Source organism: Rhinolophus ferrumequinum, chromosome 5 (assembly GCF_004115265.2).
Source record: "Rhinolophus ferrumequinum isolate MPI-CBG mRhiFer1 chromosome 5, mRhiFer1_v1.p, whole genome shotgun sequence".
Taxonomy (NCBI): domain Eukaryota; kingdom Metazoa; phylum Chordata; class Mammalia; order Chiroptera; family Rhinolophidae; genus Rhinolophus; species Rhinolophus ferrumequinum.
In genome coordinates, this window is record NC_046288.1 from 27,848,363 (window position 1) to 27,859,508 (window position 11,146).

At 33.5% G+C, this 11,146-nt stretch overlaps 1 protein-coding gene across 1 annotated transcript in view; it reads right to left on the minus strand.

The window, feature by feature from the left end:
* LOC117022622 (sulfotransferase 1 family member D1) overlaps window positions 1-5,382 on the minus strand; it is a 40,902-nt gene extending 35,520 nt beyond the window's left edge. Inside the window, exon 1 of the mRNA XM_033106745.1 lies at window positions 5,064-5,382. The gene's annotated coding sequence lies outside the window, so the exon portion shown is untranslated. The remainder of the gene's footprint in view (window positions 1-5,063) is intronic.
* Window positions 5,383-11,146: the final 5,764 nt, after the last annotated feature.

The window sequence follows — 11,146 nt, forward strand, 5'->3', positions numbered from 1 at the left end:
TCCTTCTTCCTTACTCATCTACAACTTACATAAGTACAGTAACTTTTATGCATGAGTTTCTTTTGAGGATAAGATACAAATTGCAGTCTCTTTGAGAAATGATAGTATTTATATAGAATAATTTCTGCTAACTTGAGAAGACTAGAGTTAAGGTTAGTCTTAAATCCACATTTCCAAGGGTGAAGTGACCCATGGTGGGCTGAATCAGAACTAAAGAAAAGTATCTGGGCAATGTCAGATTCCTTGTTGCCAAACCTTTCCCCCTAGCAATGAATTTGTCTTCTCTATGAAAGATTAATGTTATCTCCACTCTTCTTCCTCTTTAAAATCTATTCCCAGGATGTGGTAAGATGAGATGGGCTGAGACATGTATATTGTGAAGCGTGATACAACTGCTCTTTAATTCTTCATAGAAGTAGATAACTGCCTGCCTTAATCCACTTGTGTATCTTAGACTGGAATATTTTAGATTCTGCCTGGCCACAGGTCCATGAAAGTATTCTGCAAATTTATAAATGCTTTTGAAAGTTATTTCCTGTCAGTGTTTGAAATCAGTTTCAAAGACTCTTACATTTTTTTGGTATCAAGTTACAGTACCAAAGAGGAAGTTGCTCTTAGAAGAAATGGACAAAGATATAAATTTACTAACATTCCAGGAAGAACAAAGAATACAATTGATGTTGAAAAACATCCTCTAAATACTGTGGGCCATCATGAAATACTAAATGAGTCATGTGAACCAAAATGAACCTTTTTTAAAATCACATAAAAACTTCTAGTATATCTGGAAATTTAGATATCATATGACAGTATAAGACTTCAATTATATTAGTCTCACTTTAAATTGAGGGTGTAGTTATTTTAAAGTCCAGTATAGCTTTATACATGTTGATAGCTAACAAATCTACAAAGCATTAAAAAAAATAAGATTCCACAAAACTCTTAGAACTGGTAAATGAGTTCAATAAAGTATCGGGATACAAAATTAATATTCAGAAATCAGTTACATTTTTATACACCAATAACAAACTATCAGAAAGATAAATAAGTTAAGAAAAGAATTCCATTTATAATTGCATGAAACAGAGTAAATTATCTAGGAATAAATTTAACCAAGGAGATAAAAAAAACCTGTACTCAGAAAATTGTAAGACACTGAAGAAGAAAATTCAAGAAAATACAAGTAAATGGAGCGTGTACCATTCTTATGGATCGGAAGAATTAACATCATTTAAAATGTCCATACTACCCAAAACAATCTATAGATTCAATACAATACTTATTAAAATACCAGTGGCATTTTTCACAGAACCAGAATAAGTAATCCTAAAATTATATGGAACCACAAAAGATTTCAAATAGCCAAAGCAATCTTGAGACAGAAGAACAAAGTTGGACGTACAACGCTACCTGATATCAAACTATGCAAGGCTTCGGTAACCAAAACAGCACGGTACTAGCATTAAAAATAGACAGATGGGGTGGCCAGTTGGCTCAGTTGGTTAAAGTGCAGTGCTCATAACACCAAGATCACCGGTTTGATTCCCACATGGGCCAGTGAGCTGCACCCTCCACAACTAGATTGAAAACAACTTGACTTGGAGCTGAGAGGTCCTGGAAAAACACACTGTTCCCCAATATTCCTCAATAAAAATTAAAAAAAAAAGTCACATAAATCAATAGAACAGAATAGAGAGTCCAGAAATAAACCTATATAACTATATGGTCAGTTAATCTATGACAACACTAATTTGAAAAGCTATATGCACTCCTATGTTTATTGCAGTATCATGTACAATGCCAAGATACGGAAGCAACCTAAGTGCCTATCTATAAACAATTGGATAGAGAAGACATGGTACATATATACTATGGAATATTACTCAACGATTAAAAACAATGAAATCTTAACCATTTGTGAAAAGTTGGATGCTACAGGTCATTATGCTAAGTGAAATAAGTCAGATAGAGAAAGACAAATATCATATAATTTCACTTATATATGGCATCTAAAGAACAAAATAAATGAACAAACAAAACAGAAAAGACTCATAGATACAGAGAACAAACTGATGGTTGCTAGATGGGAAGGGAATTGGGGGGCTAGGAGAAAAAGTTGAAGGGATTAAGAAGTACAAATTAGTAGTTACAAAATAGTCATGAGTATGTAAAGAACAGCATTAGGGCATATAGTCAACAATATAGAAATAACTATGTATAATGCCAGGCTATGTATGGTGCCAGATGGGTACTAGACTTATCAGGCAGATCACTTTGTAAATTATATAAATATCTAGCCACTATGCTGTACACATGAAACTAATATAAAATAATACTGAATGTCAACTGTAATTAAAAATAAAAATTAAATTTAAAAAAATCTATGACAAATAAGGCAAAAATATACAATGAGGTAAAGACAGTCTCTTCAGTAAATGGTGTTGGGAAAACTGAAAAGATACATTCAAAAAATTTAAATTAGAACACTTTCTTATAGCATCTACAAGATTAACTCAAAATGGGTTAAAGACTTAAATGTAAGAACCAAAACCAAAAATCTTCTAGAAGAAACATAGGCAGTAAACTCTTTGACATTGCTCTTAGTAATATTATTTTAGACATATCTCTTTGGGCAAGGGAAATAATAAAAAAAAAAGGGACTACATCACTCTTTTTGCAAGGGCAGGAAACCATCAACAAAATGAAAAGATAACCTACTGAATGGGAGAAAGTATTCGCCCGTGATACATCTGATAGGGGGTTAATATAAAAAATGTATAAAGAACTCATACACAACTTAACACCAAAAAAAACCAAATCTGATTAAAAAGTGGGCAGAGGACCTGAATAGACATTTCTCCAAAGAGGATATACACATGGCCAATAGATATATGAAGAGATGTTGAAGGTCACTAATCATCAGAGAAATGCAAATATAAAACAGAATAAAATGTCCTCACACCTGTCAGAATGATTATCATCAATGAAGCAACAAATGACAAATGTTGGTGAGGAAGTGAAAAAAGCATGGAAAACCTGATGCACTGTTGGTTCGATTACAAATTGGTTTAGCCACTATGGAAAACAGTATGGAGGGTCATCAAAAAATTAAAAGTAGTATATGATCCAGCAATCCCACTTCTAGGTATTTATCCAAAAAATCCAAAATGCTAATCTGAAAAGATATATGCCCCTCTATATTTATGGCAGCATTATTTACAATAGCCAAGATGTGGAAGCAACCTAAAGTGTCCATCGATAGAAAAATGGATAAGGAAGTGGTACATATATAGAATGCAATATTACTTGGCCATGAAAAGAGTGAAATCTTACCATTTGCAACAACATGGATGGACCCAGAGATAGATATTATGCTAAGTGAAATAAGTCAAAGACAAATACCATATGATTTCACTTATATGTGGAATCTAAAAAACAAAATAAATGAACAAACAAAACAAACAAACTCATAGATACGAAGAACAAACTCATGGTTGTCGGATGGGAGGAAGTTTGGGTGACTGTGTGAAAAAAGGTGAAGAAATGAAGAAGTACAAATTGGTAATTACAAAATAGTCACGGGGTTGTAAAGTACAGCATAGGGAATATAGTCAGCAATATTGAAATAATTGTGTGGTGCCAGGTGAGGGGGATCACTTTGTAAGTTATATAAATGTCTAACCACTGTGTTGTACACCTGAAATACTATTGAATGTCAACTGTAATTGAAAAACATAAGTAAATAAAAATATAATTTTGGAACATTTTCAGGACATTGGCTTATACATTTCAAATATATAACTTTTCATGCATCTGTGGAAAATACCGTGTTTCCCCGAAAATAAGACCTAAATGGGCCATTGACTCTAATGCGTCTTTTGGAGCAAAAATTAATATAAGACCTGGCATTATATTATATTACATTATGTTATTATATTATGTTAAGACCCGGTCTTATATTACAGTAAAATAAGACCGGGTCTTATATTAATTTTTGCTTCAAAAGACGCATTAGAGCCGATGGCCCGGCTAGGTCTTATTTTCCGGGAAATACGGTATTTAGATTTAAAAAAATAGTAATTGTGAAGTATTTATCCATTGGAAAAAACTTATGATGGCTAATCACAAGCATTAGCCTAAATACTGACTTACTAAAGTTGTTTTAATTTAAAATATTTGGATTTAAAATATATTAAGCCTTTATCATTTGTTGTTAAAATATAATGTTAAATATTTTCATTACTATGATAAACAATGATATCACATGACTTCATTTATCAGGGCTTTTTGTAGTGATGTAGGGTTCTTAAAATATTGCTTTAGTAATAAACACAAGGGAAAAGACAAAGGGATGTTTTAAGTGAACATACTGAAGTGGTTATTCATTAAAGTGACAAGAGGAGGGTATATGTGAAAAAAATAAAATAGATCAAATCTTATTTCAAAACACTTTAGGAAGTAAGAGTTTCTGGAAATTTGAAGAACACAACACTATAGTGGTTCTCTGACTTAATGATTAAAAAGATTGAACATATATTGTAGTGAAAACATTCCATAGAGTTAAAATATTTTTAAAATAGGAAATAAAGCAGTCATCAGTGGAAAATGCACTTATTTAGTATCTGTACAATACATTGTCTTTGGGAATCTTGAGAAGTACACAAAAGCAGACTTGTGAAAACTATATCTTTGCTGAGACCTCATTTTCATATTCACACACTAGAATTTTTAAGAACTCATCCTAGCGGTGGATGATGAAAGAATATTGCTTTGAATTAAATAGAAATACTGAGAAGGTAAAAGACTAATAGCCTTTAATATTATTTTAGCTTTATAAACCTAAAATTAGTAGAGCAGCCTACTTCAACACAATTTTAAATATGAAAAATAATCCTGTGATTTTAGGATAAGAAATCTGGATGTAAAAATCCCCAAGTATTTTCCATTTTATGGAAAAACATTCATACTAGAACTTTCCATTTCACATTCTCTAATTTTTCAATTGTTGAATTTAGTATTATATAAAATTCGGGCACTTTAAGTACAGTTTATAAATCACTTACCAGGTGCCTGTCTTGAGAAGCTGGAGGTCCAGATTTTGTTTCTACAGTAATTGGTTAATGGAAGTTTCACTCTGTTGTTTCAGTCAAACAAGATAATCTGTTACCAGGCGATAGGAAGGCAAAAGGTGAACTCTGTAGAGCTGTACGAAATTAATGATTAAGCTGTATAAAGTCTGTTCTTATTTTAAAGATTAAAGGATTAAGAGAAGGCTTTTGTTGTCGCTTGTGGGAGGAAATAGAATGAAACAAAGAGCCCATAGAAAGTATCTGGAATTACTTATGAGTATGTATAATAAATGAAGGCTTTTTACATTTACTTTTACTTTTGTTTCTGATTTCAATTATAAAAGCAAAGTGAAACACAGTTGGCTGTTTCATAGCTCCAGTGCTCCAATTAGAAACCCTCACTTAAAAGTTGTTTATCTGTACTCCTAGAGTTGGGAAATTAGACAGGCATGAGCATGCTCCCTGGGTAGGAGCAGAGGGGAAATGAAATGCAGCCAAGAAAAGTTGGAACACATTCTGCGTCTTAAATTATGCCTGTACCGTCCAGAGGCAGCTCTGTATGTCATCTTTCTTAGCCACCTAGGCATAGTGGTGACTGTGGTAAAATGGCCTGTTTCAAGATAGGGAAAACTGCTTTGAGACTCTTGTCGTTATCCATATGATCAAAATACTTCTATGACATGGCTCCTTTTTGTCTCTACATCCTGAAATCACGATGCTAAAAAAGGGCAAAAATTTTAAAATCTGTGAGTTTATCAATCTGTACAACAATGGAATTTGAAGTTGAAATTTCTCATTCAACAAAATATGAAGATGTAAATATTTTATATTATTGTTTTCTGTGAACATTACAAACAGATATTTTCTTTGAATTTAATGGGAAAATCTAGATTAAGATTTTTTTCTTGTAGTCTGCTTCAGAGCAGAAATCAAGAAACAGCCCGAATGTCACATTGCTGCAGAATTACAGGAAGGCAAAACAACTGGAGGCAATTAGATAGTTTTACAGATTCGCCTGAAAAACAAGAGAAAAGCATTCCTAGTTTGCCTCCCCACATGCCTTGCAACCAGAAAATCATCCTCAGGCTCCCAGCATGCCCCCATTTCTGCCCTTTGCAGGAGATTGGAGATTTATGTTCTAGAAAAATCGTAGAGAGATACAGCTTTAGGGTCATTAGATATAGCTGAGGAAAGAAAGTGTGTCATAATGAAAACAAGGAATTTAAGTGATAAAGCCCTTTCAGTTAATTTGATTGAAGTATGGAGTCCACTTAATTTGACCTCATGGGAAAGAGCCAGGGAAATAATCAACGTGACTTCACTTTTCTTCTTCCCTCAGATCTCCTGCCAAATAGAAACCGGATGGTCCAGAATCCTGTTGATGTAACCTATACAAATCAGCCTCTCAGTGCACAGTCCAGGATGGAAAATGGTGAAGAATGAATCTAAAAGGGTAAACTAATGATATCCAGCACTCATCCCAGGTTTCAGAGGGAACACCACCCTAACAAGACCCTAATAATTATTTTTCTAAAAAGTATTGTCAATTAGATTGGAGAAACATATTTTAAATATTTTTGTAGAGATACATTTTATAAGTAAATATTCTCTTAGGAATAAATTTTACAAATTTGCAGAAACTATGTTTATTTAGACATGTACATATAATACATAAGTTTGACTATACACACAGAATATAAAAACAAAAATCAACATTGAAATGAATGAAAAGAAATGCTTTAGTCTAAAGATGGGTTATACATAGAACAAGACTATGATTTTTTGAGGGAGGGTATTGAATCCATGTACCAGGGGTGCCAAAAAAAAGTATGCATATCACTTGTATTCATCTTTTGTTATAGGTATATATTGAGTATTACAATTTTAATACAGTTTTTTTTCTTTTCTTAATATGTGTATACATTTTTTGGCACCCTCTGTATTTCAACAAAACTCTCCTGCCTCTGACAAGGCTGAACCTATTGGCAGGGTATCACAAAGCATAGATTTCTAGTTCCTCATAACTACACTAGCTTTGGTAGTATGTACTATGGATGACATTTAAGGTGTGGATCAATTTGATGTTTTCACCATGGCCCAGCAGTCTCAAATGTTCTGATACTTTGAACCAAACATTGGGAATATCAGGGGACTCAATGCAAGTACTACCGTGTTTCCCCAAAAATAAGACCTAGCCAGACCATCAGCTCTAATGCGTCTTTTGGAGCAAAAATCAATATAAGACCCGGTCTTATATTAAAGAAGATCTGGCCTTATATTATATTAAATAAGACCCAGTCTTACATTATATTAAAATAAGACCAGGTCTTATGTTAACTTTTGCTCCAAAAGACGCATTAGAGCTGATGGTCTGGTTAGGTCTTATTTTCGGGGAAAGACAGTATGTGATGAATTCAGCATTTTCATAAGAAGAAAATGTATAACTGACAGAGTTTTAGGTGCGGCAAGGGGTTAAGAGTGAAACTGGGACGTGCTTGAACTCTTCATAATGCAATTTTTTTCCTGCATATTTTTAGCAATTCTTATTATGGAAAGCTATAAAAAGGTAAGAGAAGACCATGGGAGTTGATTGTTAATGTTGGAAATATTCACTGTCCTCTCCTTTGCTTGTGTAAGAAGTATACTTTTCTACCCAATGACTTTGGACTTGGCCATGATATCTTTGGCCCATTCAATGCAGCAGAAGTGACAACACACCAATTATGTTTTAAGAAATATTGCATTTTACAGAGGATCTGTTCATTTGTGTATTTATTTACTTATTTATAATTTTTATTAAATTTATTGGGGTTGATATTGGTTAGTAAAATTATATAGGTTTCAAGTGTACAATTCTGTAATACATCATCTATATATTGCACTGTGTGTTCACCACCTGGAGTCAGTTAACCTTCCATCACCATGTATTTGACCCCCTTTACCTTCTTCTACCCTCCAATTATCTATCAAAGGACACTTTGGTTGATTCCATGTCTTGGCCACCATAAATAATGCTGCAATGAACATAGGGATACATATATGTTTATGCATAAATGTTTTCAGATTTTTTGGGTAGATACCCAGAAGAGGGATTTCTGGGTTCTCGTTGTCTTCGAATAAATACACACAAGTGGAATTGCTGAGTGTATGGTATATATCTTTTCAGTCTTTTGAAAAATTTCCATACTGTTTTCCATAGAGCCTGCACCAATTTGGAGTCCCACCAACAATGCGCAAGGGTTCCCTTTTTTCCACATCCTCACCAACATGTTATTTGTTGGCTTTTTGACAATAGCCATTCTGATTTGTGTGAGATGGTATCTCATTGTGGTTTTCATTTGCATTTCCCTGATGATTAGTGATGTTGGCCATCTGTCTGTCTTTTTTGGAGAACTGTTTTTTCATGTCCTCTGCCTATTTTTCAATTGTATTAATTTTTTGTTATTAAGTTGTATGAATTTCTTATATATTTTGGGTATCAACCCCTTATCAAATGTTTTATTGGTGAATGTGTTCTCCCATTCATAGGTTGCCTTTTTGCTTTGTTAAAAGTTTCCTTCACTGTGCAGAAGCTTTTCAGTTTGATGTATGTGACAACATGGAGAGATTTAGAAGGTATTATGCTAAGTGAAATAAGTCAGGCAGAGGAATACAAATACCGTGTAATTTCACTTACATGTGGAATCTAAAATCAAAACAGAACAAACAAAACAAAAAGGAACTCATGGAAACAGAGACCAGAGGGATAGTTACCACAAGGAAGGTTGTGGGGGCATGAGTGAAAAGGAGAAGAATATAGTCAATAATATTGTTATAAGTTTACACAGTGAAAGATGATTACTAGAGTTGGTGGGGTGATCACATTGTAAGTTATTGGAAGTGTAGGATCACACATGAAACTAATATAACCAATATTGGATTGTACACCAACTATACTTAAATTAAGGGAAAAAAAAAGACATTTGCTTCCAGCAATATGGCTGTGTAGATATTCTGAAAAACAATCGAAAAAGAGCAACTAAGTTCTGGATAAAATATAACTATTGGTGCATTCTTAGGTCTTCTAAAAATAGAGGACACCTCTACATTTCTAAAAATGGAAGAAAAATTATTATCTAGAGGAGGGGCTAGCAAACTACAACCCTCAGGCCATCCGCATTTTCATTTGCTTTTGTAAATAAATGTTTATTTTAACAAAGTGATACATTCATTTGTTTATGTGTTGTCTTGGCTGCTTTGAAGCTAATGACCAAGTTGAATTGTTGCTACAATGACCGACAACAATCTGTAAAATTGGAAATATTTACTAACTGGTCCTTTACAGAAAAACAATAATTTTGGGAATATTACAGAATTTCCCCCTATTATTAAACTTTTACAGTAGTATGGTACATTTCTTACATACTAATGTACCAATATTGATACATTATTATTAACTAATGTCTATACATTTTAAGAATTTTTTGAGTTTTTACTTAATGTCCTTAATGTCCTTTTTTATCATCCCATGATCTCACCTAGTTTACCATGTTGCATTTAGAAGTCATGTATATTTAGATTTCTCTTGACTATGACAGTTTCTCAGATTTTCCTTGTTTTTGATGACTTTGGCAAAACAGGCATACTGGTCAGATATTTTGCATATTTTCCTTCAGTTTTGGTTTACATGATGTTTCCCCATGTTTTCACAATGATTGTAGAATTTTGAGAGAAAGGCCAACGAGGTGAAGAGCCATTTTTATTACATTTCAAGGATCTCTACTATCAACATGTCTGATCACTGATGATGTTAACTGGCTGAGGTAGTATTTGCCAGGTTTCTCTACTGTAAAGATACTATCCCTGTGCACCCTGCCCCTAAGCCCTTTCAGACTCTTTAGAAGGAAGTCACTCTGTGAATCCCACACTTAAGGGATGGGAAGTTACACATAATTAGTTTGAATTCTTCTTTATAGGTTATTTACCTATTCTCCTCCACTTAATTATTTATTCAATCATTTATATCATCATGGATTTATGGATATTAATTTTATACCATGGGTTATAATTCAGTACTATTTTATTTATTCTGTTGCCCAAATCGAATTCTCGGGTATTTTAGTCATATAAAGAAACTCTGTTGCATGGTTCAAATTATGTCTAATTACAACCCTCATTAATGTTTATTGAGCACTTTCCAGTCTTAACATGGTATCAATTAATCAGTTAGTCAATAAACATTTATTAACTGCTTCTAAGTATCTAAACACTTGGCCTGATAGCATTATTCAGAAGGTCTAATTATTAGAAAACATTAAACACTAAGGTAACCAGAAATCTCTTGCTTTCTTGGAAGCACAGAACCAAAGCTACAGTGGTTACCCCTGTATATCTCACCACATGATGCTATCCAAGTTCTTCATTGTCTCCAGCCTACACACACTTTAAGACCAGCCCAGAAAGATGTCAAAGAATCTCAGGGGGTTAAAGTTTCTATTTGAATTTTAAACTATCTCAAGTACCTTCTTTCTCCAAGGAAGTTGCAGAGCAGTTTGAACAAGCTGTGGGGAAATGTGATTGGTTCAAATTTCAGTCAAGCAAATTTGGAATATATTGGTTTACTAAGAACTAAAGGCAGAAAGATATGTGAGTTTATTCTTGTTTAGTTACATGTGGGCAACTATGAGTTTTACAAATTATAAAATTAACATTTTATTGTACACTTTGATGTTAAAAAAGTCATAACAAAATGGGCATTTAAGATATCAATATGAAAAAATCACTAACTATTAGGGAAAGGCAAATCAAAAGCACAGTGAGATATCACCTCACACCAGTTATAATGACTATCATCAAGACAAATAATAACAAGTCTTGGAGAGGCTGTGGAGAAAAAGGAACCCTAATACACTGTTGGTGGGAATGCAGATTGGTGCAGGCACTACGGAAGGCAGTGTGGAGGTTCCTCAAAAAATTAAGAATAGAATTACCATATGACCCAGCAATACTTCTCCTGGGAATCTACCCCCAAAATCTGAAAACATTAATCCGTAAAGATGTATGTGCTCTGATATGCATTGCAGCATTATTTATGGAGG